We start from the raw sequence: 19360 nt of genomic DNA on the forward strand, positions 1-19360 counted from the left end.
ATAAGGGCAGTTTAACAGAACAGCAAACAGAGGGAACAGCAACAACAACGATACAGATAATAACAACACAGCAGTAACAACACAAACAGCGGGAACGGACAGAGCCGCTCTCACCGCCCGCTGACACGTGCGCTCCCGAGCTGCAATCGACTTTCCGCCGCCCCGCTCCCCCCAGCCGGAACCCAGCATGGCGGCACATGGTGTCTAATACCCTGTTCTGTTTGGCCAGGTTGGGTCAGCCCGCCCGGCTGGGTCCCCTCCTGGCTTCTGGTGAAAATTAACCCTGTCCTGGCCGAACCCAGGACATTAGCCACCCCTCATTCTATACCATCTACTTCATGCCCAGGTTCCCCATTTTCCAGTTAATCATCACCCCTTCTCCTGTCTCCAGGTGTCATTCCCTTAGTCTATGATCATCACTCTAAAGTGTCTGTTGACTTCATTTAATCCATGACTTCGGGCTCCATCTGTTCTAATGGTCTTCCATGGCAGTAGAGGTGATGTGTGGTGATGGACGGTCGCTTGCTGCATCTGGAGCTCACAGCGGATGTATCCGGTGCGGCCCGTGCCCACAGTCTGCAATTTGGAGATGTAGATCTTGATGAAGTTGCTGGGTGCCAGCTGTTGAAAACCAGGTCCAGTCCCATCATTGCTGTGCTCTGCTAGGTTTCATCAAAATCCATCCTTCTTTAGTCTGTGCGATTCTTGCTATGATACTATTGATATAACGTATAACAACTATGGTAGCAATAACAGACAGTGACAGGGTTATTTAGCAATTAACTTTATACAATTTATTTATGGACTATTCTCACCCAGAATCAAATCCCCATGAGGTACACATCGGACTTCTCCATCCTTTCGCATTACCCACCAGGTACACCTAGGTCCGTGAGCAAAAGCAATCCCGACGGGGTGCAGGTCCTCAACAATTCTATTGATAGCCCTGAGATCCTGTACTATTTGATAACTGCCATCCGGCTTTTTAACCGGTAAAATGGGAGAGTTATATTCTGATTCGTACTCTATTAATAGCCCATATTTGATGAACCGGTTGATCGCTTGTCGAATTCCTTCCCTATCTTCCATTCTAAGGGGGTATTGTCTAATCCTTACAGGCTGTGTTCCTTGCTTAAGTTTGACTATTATTGGAGAGGCATTTTTCGCTTTTCCTGGTGCCTCTGTGGCCCATACTCCCGGGTATACCTGGTTCTGGACTTCCTCAGGTACTCCCGAGCCAGCAGGGGTATTTATGAGGCCTATATTCAAAACTTAGCTGGTCACTTCCCACCCAGAGTTCTACTTTCCCTTTGTCAAATCTTATTTCTGCCTTTAATTGTTCCAATAAATCTCATCCTAATAGAAGCCTTAGCAAATTAGGCATATATAAAAATTTGTGTAACCCCAATTGTTTCCCTAATTTGAATTCAAGAGGTTTTAGAAATTATGCCTTTTCACTTTGGCCAGTAGCTCCCCTTACTGTTACAAAGTCATCACCTACAGGTGTCAAAGCTTTATTTAAAACTGACAACGTTGCCCCAGTATCGGCTAGAAATTCCATGTGCTGTTGCCGTTTCCCTAGCTTTAATAAAACCGGTGGATCTGCTAGGGTAGATTCCCCAGGTGCCCATCAATACTGCTTGACATGGGCCTGTATCCTTTTCCTCCTTCTCTGCCTTTCCAGACACTCATTTTTCCAGTGTCCCCTCTGCTTACACCACGCACACTGATTTCTTTCCAAGGGCCTCTTAGATCCCTCACTTCTGAATCCTTTGCTCCCTTGTAATGCTGCTGCCAACATCTCCTTACCCTTCCTTCAATCCTCCTCTTCCCTGTTACTAAACACTCTCCACGCTTCATCTAGCAAAGTTTCTAAATTCCTGCTGTCTGCCGTTCTCAGTTCCTGCAGCGCTCTCCGGATATCACTTGCTGACTGCCCAATGAATAAAGACGCTAACTGCTGGAGTCCTATTTCCGATCCTGGGTCTAAAGGAGTGTGTCGCCTCATAGCATCCCGTAATTTATCCAAAAATTCCGAGGGGGTCTCTTTTGGACCTTGCCGAATGGCATATAAGGCTGACCAATTAATTGCTTTTGGAATAGCCCGCTCCATTCCCTTTATAATCCAATCTCTGTAGGCGTTCAGTAATTTTATATGAGCTCTTCTATTATGATCCCAATGTGGATCTTGTAAGGGAAAATGTTCTTTTATATCCTCTCCCGTATTCTTAAGCTGATCACCAGCCAGATCTTGGGCCGTTTTTAATATTAGCTGCTTCTCAGTTTCTGTCATATGGTCCAACAACAGTTGAATATCATTCCAGTCAGGATTATGCTGCTTTATCAGGAACTGGAAATGTTTGGTCACTCCTGCAGACTCACTCTGGTAGCTTTTTACCATATTCTTCCACATTTCCAGGTCAAACGAGAAAAAGGGGACCTTTATCAAAATGGGGCCTCCCTCAGGTCCGACTGCTTCTCTTAGGGGTGCTTGTATTATTGCCTGCTTCCCTTTTTTCTGCGTGTGAGAAGACATTGGACTACCTGGAGGGGTTTCCGAGTCAGCGCTTTCCCTTTCCCTTTGTTGTACCCCCACTGGTGGCTTGTAATGTTCTGGCAGGTCATTCCCTCTGGGATCCCTCATTTCATCCAACCTAGTACATCTCTGCCCTATACTACATGCTGAGCTACATCTTTTCCACTTCCCTTTTCCATCTCTCTTATTGTCCTTTTCTACAGCTAACACTAGGGGGTCCTGTGGGACCATCAGTCCACAGTCTGTGGGGTACTCGTGGTGATTTCGGAGGGTAAAGAACATGTCCGCATAAGAAACCTCATCCCACTTCCTTTCTCTTCTCAAAAATAACCTCAGTTGCAACAAAGTGTTATAATTTAGTGTTCCATTAAAGCGCCATTTTTCCTCATCATCTAATTTATACAAAGGCCACCACTGATTACAATACTTTATTAAGGTCCTCTTGTTCACACTCCCACCTGAGGGTCCTCCTATATCCTTCCAGTGAGTCAAAACACAGCCTAAAGGGCTCTTTTTCACTAACCCTCCACTTTGTTTACCTCCCATTATTTACCACGTCCACCCCTCTGTCCCTCAATCAACGTACAACAAACCAACTTTGCACCTAAACAAATCCTTCTAACACTCACAGCTCTTATCTGAGCTTCTGTACTTATAGCACTGAGAATAGTTACTGGACCGCAGTCTTATACTTTTTACAGGGGACTACACACTGTAACCCTTAAACTGTCTCATATAATATAACTGCTCCCCAATTATACTCTGCAATCTGGAACAGTAGACAACACTTACAACAAATACAACACACTATCACGATTATCACTAGTAGTGTTCCGTCAATAGCAACATTGGGGTAATTACTTTAAAATCAACATTCACTCCTTTCTCACGCTTCGTTCGTCTCCGGCCACTCTCCTCGCTGAGAACACGGAACTGTGGATCAGAACTCCGCACTCACTTTGCAGCCAGGCTGCATCTCACTCGCCCAATCACTCACTCACTCAACGCTTTTAACACACAATAACAGCACAAAAATACATGTACATTCTAGGGCTAGCCTGGCACTTCACACAAACATCAAGGCCTTATTGTTAGGTGTTATAATAGTGTTAGATGGTATGATCCTTCACACAACACACGGTACCGGACTTTTACAGCATATAACAATAACCATGGCAATACTAAATATAATTCCTGCTACCGCAGTCAGGAGAACCCAAGTTACCATTACTTGGGGTATAAGACTTACAGGACTTACCCCACCACCACGTTATGGGGACCTCAAACCCCCAACCCCAGGGATGAGCACCAATGCTCTTTACCTCGCGTGGGACGTCTCCTCATGACTTACAGGTATCCCTTTACAGTTACAACATACCTGGTCCGCCACTGATGGTCCTTGTCTGTCCCCGTGGTGATCTGGGTGAGTGGGGGAGCCCTCCCGAGAAATCTCGGGGGCGTCCGGAGGAGTCCCGTCCTCAGCAGATCCCGCAGCCGGATGGAGAGGGTCCCATCTGGGTCGCCAAACTGACGTGCGGAAACAAACTCCACAACTCACAGAGAGTTATAAAGCAGGTATGTTTATTGCGGCGCTGGGTGCAAGGGGGATCGCTCCTCCTAACTTGCACACCAAGTGACAAAGCATGCACCTATTTATTAGAAAGTTTATCTAAGTAGGCTGGACTATTGTAGTTATTTCTAGGAACAGGCGTGATTATTATAATTATTTCTGGGAATAGGCGTGATTATTATAATTATTTCTGGGAATTCATTATCATACTCTGCCCCTGTTTAGCGCTTGCGCAGTGTCATCTGGTGGTCGTCTGTGGGGGTCTTCTGGATGAAGGCTCGTAGTCTTCCTCGCTGTGTGCTTTCACCTTTGGCTCAAAAATTCCTGAGTTGTCTGTGTTGGCTGAGTCCCAAACCATAGAACCAGTTTCAGCTAGAGAGTTGTTTCTTACAGACAACAAAGTTCTGGTTATCAGTCCTTGTCAGTCCTTGTTTCTCTTCATTTCTCTGGCCAGCAGTCCTTGTTAGCTACTTTTGAGCTCACAGCAGTCCTTGTTAGCAAGGTTACAAAGAACAGAACAGAACTAAATGACAGTGTTTAACTCTTACCTTAACATAGCTGCAAAGCTATATAACAAAATTAAACTAAAGCTATAGCAAAATTGAACTAAACGTCAGTTTCCCACATCAGTTCAGGATGAGGCTGTAGGTGTTGTCTGTGTTCATGTGGGCGCTGAGGGTGTCTGTGTCGGTATCTGTGCAGCTGGCTGTAAGTGTGTACAGATGTGTGTGTGTGTGTAGCATGCATGTGTTTGTGCGTGTGCGCCTGCTTGGAATACATGCTCAGCCTTGCTACTGTTTGGACCTGGGGGTGTGCAGCTGTGGCAGCCATGCCTTTGTCAGGTTTCTAGAGTCAACACCAGTAACATTCCTCAGCACACGTGAAACGTTAAAGCAAGCTGATTTGATCAAAAGAGCCTGCGTAGAGACAGCGAGCTGGGGCGCTGGGCACGCGTTCTCTTCTGCTACCTCTTCTGTGGGGCAGAAAACATCTGAGGATTGCAGCTGGTAAAATTATGCAGCTTTTTGTTCAGTAAGTCACATTCCTTTTCACAGAATTACTTCCTCAAATGGTGCTCTTGCCCCCTTCCCATTGGTGTTTATGCCACTGTGACTCTTCAGCAGTCAGTCCAGTGAGCTTTTCCTTGGCTGCTGGACCACTGGCAGCAGACTCTTGTGCAGTGCTGTAGTTTTTGGCTTTGCCAGAGCTTGTATCTCTAGCTCGTGGGGTGGCTTGTGGCATACGGCCTTTGGCAAAGCAGTTGGGCAGTAGATCTGTTGTGATATGGCCCATAGGTGTTGGACGGGCCTGAACGTGCCTTTTCTTTTTGCTTTCTCTTTTAAACAAATACCAGACTTCTGTCTGACTTACAGGATGTGACAGGGACAGACTGAAAACTCTTTGAAAGCTCTTTGTCCCCAGTAATACATTTGTGAAGAACCAGGACAGCTTGGTTTGATCTCTTTTCAGTCAGGGACATCAGATGTTGCCGTGGAAAGCTGCTGCATAGCTATACAAACTCTCATGTAAATATTCCCAGTGGGTGGTTGCTCCACTGAAGTTTGAGCTACGGCTTTCAGCATGGTCTTTGCTCACTGAGGAGATACTGGAAGCAGTTTTGGTTGTGTTGCTGAGTGGGCTCCAGGCCTGCCTTCCCAGTAAGTGAGACCGTTCCAGTCTTACTCAATTAACTGCTGTCTGCTTGCTGCAGTACACTTTTTTCTCTTCCATGAATTTGTATTGATATGGTAGTGCCTATTCTTGTTGCTGTTCCTGCAAGAAGGTCTAGAAAGGCTGCTCGGGTGTGTGGGACAGGACACGAGAATATGCGGGAGTGAGCAGTGAAGAAGGCTCAGCCAGGGGTGGGGTGAGTTTGAGGAGTACAAAGCTGGACTAGAAACGATGGAGCAAGGAAGTCTGCACGAAGAAAAATGAGACGTGAGGAGAAGACAGCATGCAAAGGGATGGCTTTTATGTGCTATACAGGATAAAAATGCCATGGGTCTGTTGTGATGGAAACTTCTCAAATGTGTTCCAACAATGTGGTCTGAGCCTCTGCTGGTGTGCTGATAAGTGCGGTTGATGACACATGATATAGACATTTCTGATTTCAGAAGCGTATGCGTGTGAAGTAGGCAGGGTTGAGGGAGTAGACACTGTCTTTTTTCCCAGCCCTTTTTGCCAAACTCTGTCAAAGAACAGCCTAGTTGCAAAAAGAAATGTAGAAATTGGTGTAGGAGATTGGGACTGAGCTGTACACCAGTGTCCCCTGTCTAGAGTATTCAATGTCAAATGCTTCAGAGTAGGCTTCAAGTCTTTTCATCTTTTGCCTATATGTAAGATTTCTTGAAAACATCGACTGGCTAGCTGGACTGGATCCCTAGGCTTAGCTGATACGTCCTTTAATATTCCATCTCCTGCCTGTGAGAACTATCCTGCCTATCCTAAACTGTGAGCACCTTGATTGTCTGTAGACTTCGTTTGTTTTGTGGACATTTCTGTGCTTAACTGTATATCTGTCGTCTCTTAATGTCAGACCACATAGCTGGGTGCACACAGACTGTTTTTTAATTAGTAGCTTTCTGCAGCTTGTTAGTTGGCTGTCCTTTCACGTTTTTTTTTTTTTTTTTAGTAGCACATTTGGTAAAGTTTTTGGTGTGTGTTATCCTTCCAAGAACCCTCAGCACTGCTTGTCTCTTTCCTTTTCAGATGGCAAGTTTGGTACCTACATGCAGGTACACATCCAGAATGATGGTCCTGTAACTATAGAATTGGAGTCCCCGGCTGCCACTGTTGACCCTAAACAGGTAAGTGAGCCAGAAGTCCTGTCTGGAAAGGATGGATGTACAGGCTGTGCCTCCTCTGGGGGATTATAGTGTTCCTGTTATGAAGCAGTATAGCTTTCCTTAGACATGAGGACCTTGTGTGTCCTGTGTAGCCTCTGAAAAGTTAAATAAATGCATTGTATTCTTCAGTTCCCTGGCCTGTTGATTGCCTGCTGTCCTGGTAAAGGTCATGCATGTGTAATGCAGTACAGATTTTTACAGTTTATTCTCACTCAGCATTAAAGCTGCTGTTTAATTATGGTTCATTAACTAAGTTTTTAATGTGTCTGGACTCCCCCTTTTTTTTTAATTAAGTTTCTTGATATTTCGGAGCTTTTGCATGTGGGTGACTGAGTGGAACTGGAGAGCTGCCTAAGTCAGAAACAAGAGAACAGCAAATTTAAGTCCTGAATTGAAGTCTGCAGCAGAGAGGACAGTTAGCTCTGCTGAGGAACAGCACAAGCTACGCTGAAAACCAAATGCAGTGGAGAGGTTTTCTCATCCTCTGAATACAACAACCACCTTTTCCAGGCTGAAAGAGAATGGGGAGGGATTGTTATTATCAGCTGTGCTTCAGCGAGGCCACACCAATCCTCTTTGTATAACACTTCACTTAACCTTGTTAAAATTCTTACTGCAGTTTATAAGAAGGACATGAAGGAGGAACCAGGAAGCTACAAACCTGTTAATCTAACCTCAGTACCTGGAAAAGTTATAGAGAAGATTATACTCGGTGCTATTTAAAGGCATTTAAAGGACAATGCAATCATCAGGCACAGTCAACACAGGTTCACGAAGGGAGAGTCCTGTCTAACTGATTTGATACCCTTCTACAGTAAGGTCACCTGCCTGCTGGATGAAGGGAAAGTGGGGCATTTACTTCTTCTAGATTTTAGTAAAGCTTTTGATAGTGTCCCTCACAGCATCCTTCTCGACAAATCGTCCAAGTGTGAGTGAGCAGGTACACTGTGTGCTGGGTGAAGCACTGGCTGAAGGGCAGAGCTCAGAGGGTTGTAGTTAACGGGGCTACATCTGGCTGGTAGCCAGCCACCATCGGTATTCCTCAGGGCTCTGTTCTCGGCTCAGTTCTGTTCCATTTATGTATCAACGATCTGGATGCAGGAGCTGAATGCACTGTTAGCAAGTTTGCTGATGATACCAAACTGGGAGGTGCTGTTGACTCTCTTGAAGGGCAAGAGGCCTTGCAGAGGGATCTGGATAGATTGGAGCGTTGAGCAGTCATCAGTGGCATGAAATTTAACAAGAACAAATGCATGTGTCAGTACGGTAAAGCAACACGCAGACGCTTGGTTGATATGAGGAATAAAATAATAATGTAGTGCCCCTTGGAAATGTCAGTGTTTTAAATGAGGGGAACTTCTTAAGACTGACATTTAAGTAACTTACATTTCTGAATGGCAGGAGGATCTTGATTATAGAAAAATGCATTGAATGAATTCCACATAAATATTCTATTATTTATGCCTTAAAAAAAGTTTCATAACAGTATAGCCCAAAGTGATTGCTGAATGCAGAGAAAACCCAAATCTAGTATTTTCACTTTTCTATCACTTTTTTGCTGGAACATTTTAATATAATGTAGCTGAAGGCATTTTCAGTTCCCCAAGTATGGTGTTGCTTCAGCTTGCCTTTGCATTTTAGGGAAGGATGAAGATTGCCTTGAAATTGTGTGATCAGTAGCACCTGACACAGGTGGTGACAAATATTTTGTTTTGAGCTATGGTAAATGACTGTATGGTGAGGGCCTCCGTCTGCAGTCAATGAATTTTTCCCACTGTCTTTCAATTCATTTTTTGTCATCTAATTTTTCTTCCTTCTCATGCGAACATACGCACCATTATGAGAAAAAAACTACAGTCCTCTCCTTGACACCATCAGCCGGTGTTATTTCTAGATGCGGCGTTGCCAGCTTTGATGTTTCTCTTTCTCCATTTGCACTGTTTTTGAGCTTACTTTGAAGCAACAGATCCAAAACCTGTGAGTTCATTTTCTTACATTGAAGGTTTTGGTGAGGAATATGAACCAAAGGGAGCTCAGCTGGTTATCTGCATCACCGATGATGAAGAGTGGTTGAGGAAAATGAGTGGGGAAGCCATGCAGCTGACAAGCTGCTCGGCTAGGGAATTTTTCCAAGACCCTGGGCAGCCAGTTAGACCAGGCTAACTGATGAAGGGCTGGTAGCACTTTTCCTGCCTCAGGCTTTGGGCCCATACAGTGTAACTTAATTGTTAATTAATTGTGTTCTGCTCACGTTTCTTCTAGAAACAAAATGAAGTATAGAATTCCTTACATGAGCTGCTCCTTGGCCAAAAGGATTGTGTCCTCTGCTCAGAGAGAAAGAGGCTCCTACTAACACTTTGATAGCAACTCCAAAGTATAGATGTGTGGAAAAGAAAGGGGAAAATGTCAAATGATCTGCCATCTCCTTAACAGATTGTGAAGACAACCCTTCTTCTGTCACCACCTTTCCATTGATTTACTTTTTGCATAAAGAAATAATTATAATAAATAACCTATGATAAGCATTTTATCTCAGTGCTATCGTTTGCCTAATGGCATTAGTATTAAACTGCTATATTTATAACGCCCTATGGCAGTTTGAAGGATTAGTCTCTTCCTGAAATGTAACCTGTCCTTAAAACTGTTGTGATTTTTTTTTTTTTTTTTTTAGATTTTAAATAGTGGTAGCTTGGCAAACCACTACTGAAATTTAAAAGATACATCTGCAGATTTTGTTTGTGGTTTGAGGTTCCAGAAACATGATCACAGCCCCTGATTTTCTGGCAGACTGCTAACAAAATAATTCTTTTGCTGGTGTCATTCACTTCTTTCTGATGTCATTTGTGGCTTTTGCAGAAGGAAAAGCTGTCTCTAGAGCAGCAAGTCACCTCTGTGTACACACTGATCACAGAGAAAAAGGAAAACACTGCATATGTTTCTGTGTTTAGAAAGGTAAAAAGTCAAGGAAGGCTGACACTAAGGCATTTCTGAACGTGCGAGATTAACTTAGGCAAAAAAAGCAACCTGCGGAATTATTAGCATTTTCAGATGGGGGACTTGGTGTGCCAGTTTGTTTTGCATATTTTCGCTACAGCAAATCGATTGCAAAAGTGATGTGATGTAGTATTGCAGCTGACATAATGGCAGACATTTCTGCCTTGGTGAAACTTCTTTCACAGTGTAGTCTAGCTTTCCACTGTAATTATTCAATTTTCAGAATTGCAAGTCTGTGGTTTGCATCAGGCTAGAATTTGTCAAAGCTGTCAAACCAAATATAAACTTTGACCTTTTTTAAAACCATTACTCTGGTTGTTGGTCATTCTGTTGGGGACAAAGCAGTGACCACATAGTTGGAGATTATTAGTTTATCAGAAGTGTCTCAGCAATGTAAAATATCTGTATTACCATAGGAGATTAGAGAAGTTACATTCCGTGGGCTGAGGACTCTTGCATTTTTTGCGTGGTCACAAGGGAGAAGGTCTTAAAACACTTGAGAGATTTCAAGACTTTCCTGACTTCTTTCATGCTTCAGAAATTCAGCAGTTGGGTCAGACCAGGTATTGATCCTCAAAGCACAGGTTTTGACTGCTGGCAAGGGACCATAAGGACTTCTTCTGAACAGCTGATTGCTTTGTGGGTTTTGGTTCTGGCCAAAGTCGTAACGCAGAGTGATTCCAGGGTACAGTGGCTTGAGATAAAAGGATTGACATGTACAGGTTTACATAATTTTCCGTGTGAGTTTTCAGGCTTCCTTACTCCTGTTATGTCTATAGTTAAGCCTGTCTTAACAGATTGAGGGGCACTGATGCTAATCCTGTGCACGAATGTTTTGCCTAGATGCAGCATGTCATAGCTCGACGCGCAGGATGTCTGGCCTTGTGTTATAAATGTGGATATTTCAGTGCTTGTGCAGATGTAAATACTGCACGCTGCTGACCAGCCCAGCGTTGCACAGTACGCTTTTGCTGTCAGGCAGTGCTGCTCCTGCTGAAAGAGGCCCACACTTTGAATCCTTAGAGTTTTCCAAGATGTCTCTGAAAAGAAATGATTTTTGGTTTATAGTGGTAAAACTGAGTTAGACCCTTTCTGTACAAGTGCACCATCTCCACAGCTAGCCAGCAAATATCATAACACAGTAACGACAAGCAGCTCGTGGTATTTCTGCAGATGAGATGATGAGTATGGCACACATTCTGTGCTTATATGGAAACAATTAAAGGTATGTTTCATGGAACCAGACTTGAGTGTCTGAAGTTTTATTCACTGTAGTACCAAAAAGTTAACCGTTGTTACGTTTTTCAGCTCACTGGCAGGTCTTTTGTGGTGGAGTGTACTCCCTAACACAACCACTTGAATTACTCAAGCACCTTATAAGCACAGAAGTGAAAAAATAGAGATGTGTAATTCTTTTGTTGCCTGTGTAAGAACAATGCGACTGTATATTTTGAGTACAAAGAAAGGCATTTAGTCTTTGTGTCCGAACTTCGGTTCATAGGCTGATCACGACGTACGCACAGATTGGAGAGCGTGCAGGTGTGTGTTTATGTCCGTAGGTACACACAAATCCTTATCTGTTTCAGTGTTATTTCAGTTTTAGATGGATGAAACATTTAATAAATGAACTTCACCTTTAATTTGTTACAATTAAAAAACAGAGTAAATTCTGTTCATGGGAGACATGGATTGACACAGTTTATCAAGATATCCTCTCACCTCATCTATATGAATTTGTGTCATTTTTCTTTGAGCTGGATGAATTCTTCTGTCAGATCATGCCAAGCTGGGAGTTGTTCTAAATATTCCAAGGTTATTCCGGCTCCTGATTTTTCCTCCACCTGTTAGAAGTGTTGGACTCTGAGGAAGAGATGTAGTGGAGTAGTGATGAGCAGAGCTTTGGGTCTGCTACATAGATAGGTGTGAAGGTGGATCTGGATTTATCTCTGTATATCTGCTGTTTTGTCTGCCCTCTGCACTACATTGTTCTCTGACTAATTAGTTGCAGAATTAGGTAACATGAAGTCCTTCATGATAAATATACGTGTCATAACTTTGGAGACCATCTGTTGCATGCTGTTTACCCTAGGATATGAATGCTACTCCTATTTCAGCAGAGAATATGGCCGCTTGTACATCAGACTGTATATACATGCCGTCATATATGGAGCCATTTCTGTCTCTATACGTATGTTATATATAAAAAAATATATGTTATTGTCACCGTTTAGAGCAGGGCGGCAATAAACCGAGTGGCAGATGCTCTCTGTTAACTCCTGCCCTCCCACCAGAGGAAGGGAAAAGGGAGGAAAAGGGAGAGAGACTTACAAACTGAATATAGAAAGTTTTACTAATTAGAATAATACTACTAATAATATTAATAATAAGAGAAATAATGCAGAATATACAAAACTGATACTGAGTTTCCTGGACTTGTGTGCCAGGGCGCTGCCGGGCAGCACTAGGAAGTCCCGGACTGGTGTCGGCAGTAGATAGGAACTGGACTCAGCAATGCACGGATCTGGATCTGGATCAGGATCGCAGGCAGGACAACGAGCAGGGTCCTCTCCAGAAGCTGGCCAGGGATGAAGAGTGAGACCCTGGTGATCGCCCTGCTTTAGACTGAGTGTGACGTGCATGGCATGGAATACCGTGTGGGTCAATGTTGGGTTACCTGTTCTGTCCACCCCTCCCTGCAAGTGCGACCCTTTATGACTGCTCACTTGCGGGACCTAAGATATCTATTGGTGACCTTGGCTGCTATAGTAACAATTGCAAACAGGGGCCTTTTTCTGTATTCTTATCCTGCCCTTAGCTCAGTATAACTAATCATTGGGTGTTACCAGCTTTGGAGCGGACACTGCCTGTAAAATATGCAGCCAACTTCAGAAAAATGCAGTTACTTAGAAGAACTTAGCTTTAAGGAAGATTCGCTAAAAGAGAATTGGTTCTGTTTTAACCCAAACCAGGACAATTATGGGTGTGGATTCTGTATTGCATAACACAAGGTTCACAGCGTGAATACACTGCTGTTTTCCACGTTTTGAGAATCCGGAGTTAGCTTTATTTGGTTAGCTCACAGCCTTCTCAAAGATAAAGGTAACTCGATTTAAACTGTAAATGTAATATGTCTGAGGCTTTTTCTTCTTTCAAGTAGTAAGAAATACTGGTTAGAGAGGAGAGAACATCATGCCATTCAGTAATCAGGTTTTTTACAGAAACATTGAAGTTTCATGGAGTTTTAAGTTACAGTACTACAAGATACTGGAAATTCTTTTTCAGCATCGTCATTGTCAAAAAAGGGGGCACTGCTAGGAGCCTTGATGCTGCAGGAAAGGAAAGGGGTACAGACTGCAACAGCTGTTTGTAGGTTTGTTGCAGCAGGTTTGAGTGTGGTTTGGCTTGGTGTTGGAGGGTACTTGTGTTGTGGGGTACTTTGCAGTTACTGACTGCTAGGTTGAGGCCAGTGAGGGACGATGAATATGCACTACCTCCTCGCATAGTTATTGAAATGTGTACAAATCTATATTTTGAAACTTGGGAACCGTGCTTTCATGTCCCTGCAGCTTGCAGTTAACGTAGTGTGCCTTCCCTCGTCTGGTACATTTTCGTACCAGGAAGATCACTGAAACCCCGGTTCTGATTTCAGCAGCTGGATGACCCCAACACCATTTGCAAAAATAACCCCCAACTGCATAGAGATCATGGGAGTACCATTGATGAAGGCTGAGTAACTTTAATAGTAAGGGCTCACAAGCTTTTGTTTCCTTTCCTGCAGATGCATGCACTTTCTCAATTACCTTTAACATTCATGTGCTGTGTATACAGGCTTGTTAGCAGAAGTGTGGTGTGCATCTTGCCAGATACGTGAGTTAAAATACTGCCTGTATCATGCCCAACACATTTGTAACATCTACACACATGACTTGAGGACTGGGTCTTGCTAGACAGACAGATACATTGTACTCTGTCATTTCACCCCTATTTTTAGTTTTGAAAGCCAGCTAAGAATATTCTGCGTTAGGCTTGACGTCCCTGTGTGCAGGTGTTCAAGGAGGGTGTGTGTATGTGGGATAAGGTTCAAGGGGACGCTGTGCATCCTCCCAAGGCTCTGCAGTCTGCACTCTCAGCTCTTTCTGACTTAGAGCTCAGAGCTCAGATTTACATCTTTGTATGCATCTTCCATCAGCCCATCTAATACATAACACATAACCTAGCTTATTTCATTCTTTGAAGATTTCACCTCAGAAGAGATCTTCTGGCCATGAAATTATGATTTATGACTAGCATGCTTTATCTTGGGGAAATTGTGGAAGCAGTAGAGAAAATCAGTAGATGATAGAAATTATCCAAATAGATAAACTGCACAAAGCGTAGTGATTTAAGTAGCTATCAATATGTAGTGTCCCCAGAACTTACTGCAACCTGCTTCTCTGAAAAATGGAAAAGGGATGTAGAAATGACAGCTGTGTGTGACTTAGTTTGACTCTTAGTAGCATTGAAAGCATTTCTGCTGAGAGGTGGCAAGGCAGTGTTAGCTGAGGGTTTTGTCCAAACTGGTTTGAAATGGTTATTCTATAACCTAGGTGATGCTAAAGCTTATATATCTCTTTCTCTGGATAAAGAGTAACATAAATTGATTCTTGCATGCTTGATGGCAGAGCTTGGGATACGTCTGTTGTCAGCAGCTTTGCAACTACAGAATTACCACTTCAGACCCAAAACAGAAGAGGAGTTTGGTGGAATCCAGCTCCCCCTTTTGGTCCTTTCATTTTATTCTTTTCCACGGTTGCAGATTGTGTTGGGCAGAGAAGGAACTCTGAAAAGCGGAGGGTAGTCCTTTGAATATGTGCACTTCTCTCTTATGCTCAGGGGGTGATCAGGTTAGCGCATGACGATAATTCACTGTCTTCTCCAAATTTCTGAAAATCTAAGCCGCGGGCTTTTTTTTTTTTTTCTGTTTTATTGGTATATGTATTGGTGTTGTGAATCTGAGTTGCAAGTTTTATACAAATGCTCACAGTTAACGATTTTTTAGAAATAGTCTTCTGAAATTATTTTATTTCCGGAAGTGTTTTCTCACTCTCCTTACTTTGTGAATAGCTGACAAAACTTGAAAAACAGCAACAAAGAAAAGAGAAGACCAGAACCAAGGTACCCTCTGAATCAAGTAGAGAAAGAAATGCCCCCCGTAACAAGGATGACCCCAGCGCAAGCAGTGGAGCAGAAGGAGACGTGTCTTCAGAAAGAGAGCCTTAGCTCATCCAAAGCAGGCCTCAGGTTTGGCTCTTCCACTCCTCTGTAAAGCTGTGTCCTCCTGCCTGACAGTCTCTAACCCTGGGTGCTTTACTGAAGCAGCACGTGCAGAGAGTTGCATTAGAAGTGCTGAAAGGTGAAATTGTGATAATCTTGCTTCTCTCTGCAGCCAGCACACCAGAATGCAGAAGTGAGTGAAAGCCTCCTCCCAGCTGTGTGCTTGGCTGGAGGTGTGTATCTGAGAGTCTGGCCCTGCCACAACTGTTACCAGATTGACTCAGGAATTCTATAATTTTGGTGCTATAATGCAGCAATCCTGTAACTCAGAACTCTGCTTTGTATTCTTCAGAGTGGAGATACATGGTTGTGTTTCTCTCCCTGACTTTAGCTAGCAGGCTGGTCACTCTGGAACAGCCCCCACCATTTGTAGTACCCCAATAACACATAGTCCCCAGCAATGGAAGTGCAAAACATTTTAGAGGTTGGAGACAGGCCAGAACTGCAACTTCCTATCGTGGTTCCTGCCCGGTTCCTCCTCGGTTTGTTCTTTCCTAGGATGACTTGGTAACAGGCTGTTTCATATACTTTCACCATCTAATGAGAACATTAGGCCAGGCATTAAGAGCGAGACTTGCTGCTTGAATCCAATGTGAGAACAGGGATTTCCTCTCCCTTCAGGCACTTGATCTGCAGGACATGCCTGAACTTGAGTGAATGGAATGAAGAGCATCTGAATATAGACCTGAATCATTTTTCTGGGGTTATCTGCATATGTATTTATCATAGTCTTTCCGTCAGTTTTAAGTCTTCAGGACACAGATTTCCCTGCCTTCCTTCCTCCCGCAAAAAAGCTACATTGCTGACTTTGAACTTTCAAACGTGTGGAAGCTCTCAAGAAAGTGCTATTTCCCTCATCTGCACACTGAAGCCCTGAGCTGGCTGTGCAGGTTAATTATTAACAGCTTTGCAAAGTTAAGGTCTAACCTGTCTCTTGTTTTCTGATCCCTAGCGTTCAGTCTGGCTTGTGATTTATACAATTCAATATCACAATTGCTCAGAAAGTTGCCTTTTTTAAATTTTTTTAACCCATGAATTTCCCTGGTGGTGAAACATTGGGGGATGATTTCTGTTTTATAGAAGTTCATATTATCTGTGTGGCACTAATATGAAGGAATTTGTATAAGGCATTGAATAGATTTCTGGAAATATGATAATTTGTTTTCAATTGACTTGGAAAAGGGATCAAAGAAACTTTAAAGTCCACAGGCTTTTCCCTGGCCTCACAGAGAGAAGCTTCAAGACTGGTGTCTGATGAACAGTTCTGTTCATTAATTGGGTTGCAGTCAAAAGCTGAGTGTCATATAATACAACAGCTGGAAGCACGCGAGTTCTGCTCTCTTAGGCTTTATGCTCGGTGCACCTTCCTGTTTTAATATTAGAGATGAGTAGGAGAAGGAGAAACGATTGGGAAGAAGAATGTGTTCTTAGAAAATAAAGTGAGGATGTGCTGTTTCTCAGCCACTGTTGGCGTTGCTGCTATGCTACAGGATCACAAGGTTTCCCCTGCTGTTGGTGGGTTGTGTGTTGAAATAAGAACATTTTAGAGAGCAGGAGTTTGCAGGCCGCCTAGAGTGCTTTGGTCAGTCTGACCTTTCCAGTAGCATTTGAAATTATAGGGAGCTGAGCATTTCTAAAAAGTGATATACTGATAGCCTAGCATTAATTTTCATGCTGTGACAATAAGTAAAGATGCTTTTCTCTACGGGATTTGAAGGAATCATACTCTATTTCTACTCTACTTATAGTAACGTTCCTGGTTTTTTGCCTTCCACAGTTTCTTGTACATAATCTACACCGGATTCTTCAAGAGCGACCCGACAGACATTCACCTCAGAACCGCTCTTCGACGACTTTGGAAAAGAAAGGAAAATGGGAAAACAGAACTAAGACATTAGAGATGTGTATCATTCTGTATTGAAACAACCAAAGCCACGCTATCAGATTCAGTTGTTAGTGTGTAGTACCAGTAGTTCAAAGGACTTGTAACATTTTTGTGTATGTGTTTTCACGACTGGAGAGTAAAGGGTGACTGTAGGCAGATTGTAGCAGAGCATTCACTTTCAGTACAGAAGCTCCATTTCAAAGATAAATCAGGGTTTTTCCTTAAACTTACACTTGAATTCTAAAAATTATCGAAGCAGGCTTGTATTTTGATTCTCACTCTATGGTGTCATGTGCTACCTGTTTCCATGGCAGCGTGTAGACCTGTGTATATTTTGTTATATTGTTCAGCTGCTACGTAACAGCAAGTTAGGCAGTCCCGTCTTTCTGCATGGATCAAGTTATTAAAAGGAAAGATCAGCCGCAAGTTGTTTATCATGTGGAACACATCTGTCTTGTAAACTTTTTTAAAAACAGAAAAGACTTTATTAAACAAAAGATGCTAGCTGAGTGCCTGTTGGTGTTTATGTATCGCGTTCCCTAAGATACAGCGATGTGTTCAGCAAGAAGTGGTCCAGAGCAAAAGCGACAAGCCAAGAAACACCTAGTCATGTAACTCAGCCACCTCTCCCTTGGAAGTTTGGAAGTCGGGTTGCTGTCCTGAAATCTTTGCTCTTTCCAGCTCAGCAGAGTCCTCTAGGTACTTTATGGTGGCTATCAGAATGCTGCAGCAGCTGCTCCACATGCTGCATCACGTGCCTGCTGACATTTCTGTCAGACCCATCAGAGGCAGAACAGCATTTGGAGGCTGTCAGCAGACAACAAGAACTGAGAAGCAGCTGCAGAACTGCTGTCCTGTGGGTGTTAAAGCCAAGGCAGTTTCGGGGGAAACTGAAGACTGCATATCCTTACACCTCTGAGCTCTTTCAGAGGTGGTGGTGGTACCTTTCATACCGGCTGTTGCCCAGGCCTGCCTTGCCCTTATGGTCTTGGCCAGCCATCTGCCAAGGCAACTGTCAGAGCCACGATGATTACTGCACCACTGTCCTTACCCGAGTGTAGAGCTAACTGACTGTCGATAGCCGTTCTTAAATCAAATGTGTGTTGTATTTACAACGCTGCAGAGGGTGCAACCACTGCAGGGTTTTTTGTTAAACTTTTCTCTTATATACTGCTTGTTTCGTAAAGTATCGGTCAAGCCAAGACAGGAGAGGTTCAGAACTGCATCCTGACGTGGCTGTTTAAAATACAGGAGGCTGAAGTAAAGATTTGGGAAGCCACATGCCTAGCATTTAAAAAAAAACCCAGTGAGTAGCCAGGATAGGCTGCAATGTTACACTTTGTCTTGCCTTGAAGAATTTCCATCATTTTTCAGATGGCCTTTACATGCAATTCAGTTTGCCTGAAGCCACAGCCTTGTCACAAGCAGGGCTTTTTCACCTCCAGGTACAGGTGTTGTGTCTTGTCCCTTCGGACTCTCCCTCACCTGGGACTGCAGCCTGATAGGCTGATGTCAGATGAGTTAGTCAATTAGCTTAATTGGCTGCACAGGGCAAATTCAGTCAGGAAGATGAGTGCCTGCCTCTCAGGTGTTGATGGGGCTGTTGACCAACCAGCCCTCAGACCTATCTCCTGTAGCTTAAGTGTCCTGCTTGCTCCAGCACCTTTGAAATCTTGTCTTCTGTTTTCTGCCTTGTCCTTAAGAAGATAGGGGTCTGAAGAAAGTGCCACAGCTGCTTTGCACCCTGAAAGGTAAGCTGGTAGAACCTAAACTATGGAGAATAGAAGTATTGTAAATACGTCTCAGGGGAGGCAAGAGGTGATACTCCAGCTGTGTTTCAGGAGGGAGAAATGGTGAAGAAGTGGCTGTTGGCTAGAGACAGGGAGGACCTGATGCTTGGCTCCCTGCTCGACCACGCTTTCTCTGAGTGACCAGACTATGCGGTCTTCTTGAGTCTCCTCTAATCAGTATTATTTTCCTGTTTTCTGTGGGAGATGTGGGGATAAGCTCACCGCAAACTGGGATGTGGTCATGGTCTGCGGTGGTGGAGGCCTGGGGACTGGAAATACCCAGGAGAGCTGTGTGTTTCAGGCAGATGCCCCATGTTGTCCTGTGCCCAGCATGTTTTCATGCACCAGGGCTTGTTTCAGGACTCAAGAAAAACCCAGCCAGCCAAGCCCACTTTGTTAAAAGTGCTGTTGTTGCCCTATTCTAAC

The 19360-nt window shown here is 43.6% G+C and overlaps 1 long non-coding RNA gene across 1 annotated transcript; it reads left to right on the forward strand.

Moving 5' to 3' along the window:
- The first annotated feature begins 6827 nt into the window (after window positions 1-6827).
- On the forward strand, window positions 6828-17653 carry LOC142365322 (uncharacterized). Its single transcript, XR_012766419.1, has 3 exons — window positions 6828-6913; window positions 15050-15226; window positions 17037-17653. It is a non-coding gene; the product is annotated as an uncharacterized LOC142365322 (long non-coding RNA).
- Window positions 17654-19360: the final 1707 nt, after the last annotated feature.

The sequence above is a fragment of the Opisthocomus hoazin genome, chromosome 2 (genome assembly GCF_030867145.1).
Source record: "Opisthocomus hoazin isolate bOpiHoa1 chromosome 2, bOpiHoa1.hap1, whole genome shotgun sequence".
In the NCBI taxonomy this organism is placed as follows: Eukaryota; Metazoa; Chordata; class Aves; order Opisthocomiformes; family Opisthocomidae; genus Opisthocomus; species Opisthocomus hoazin.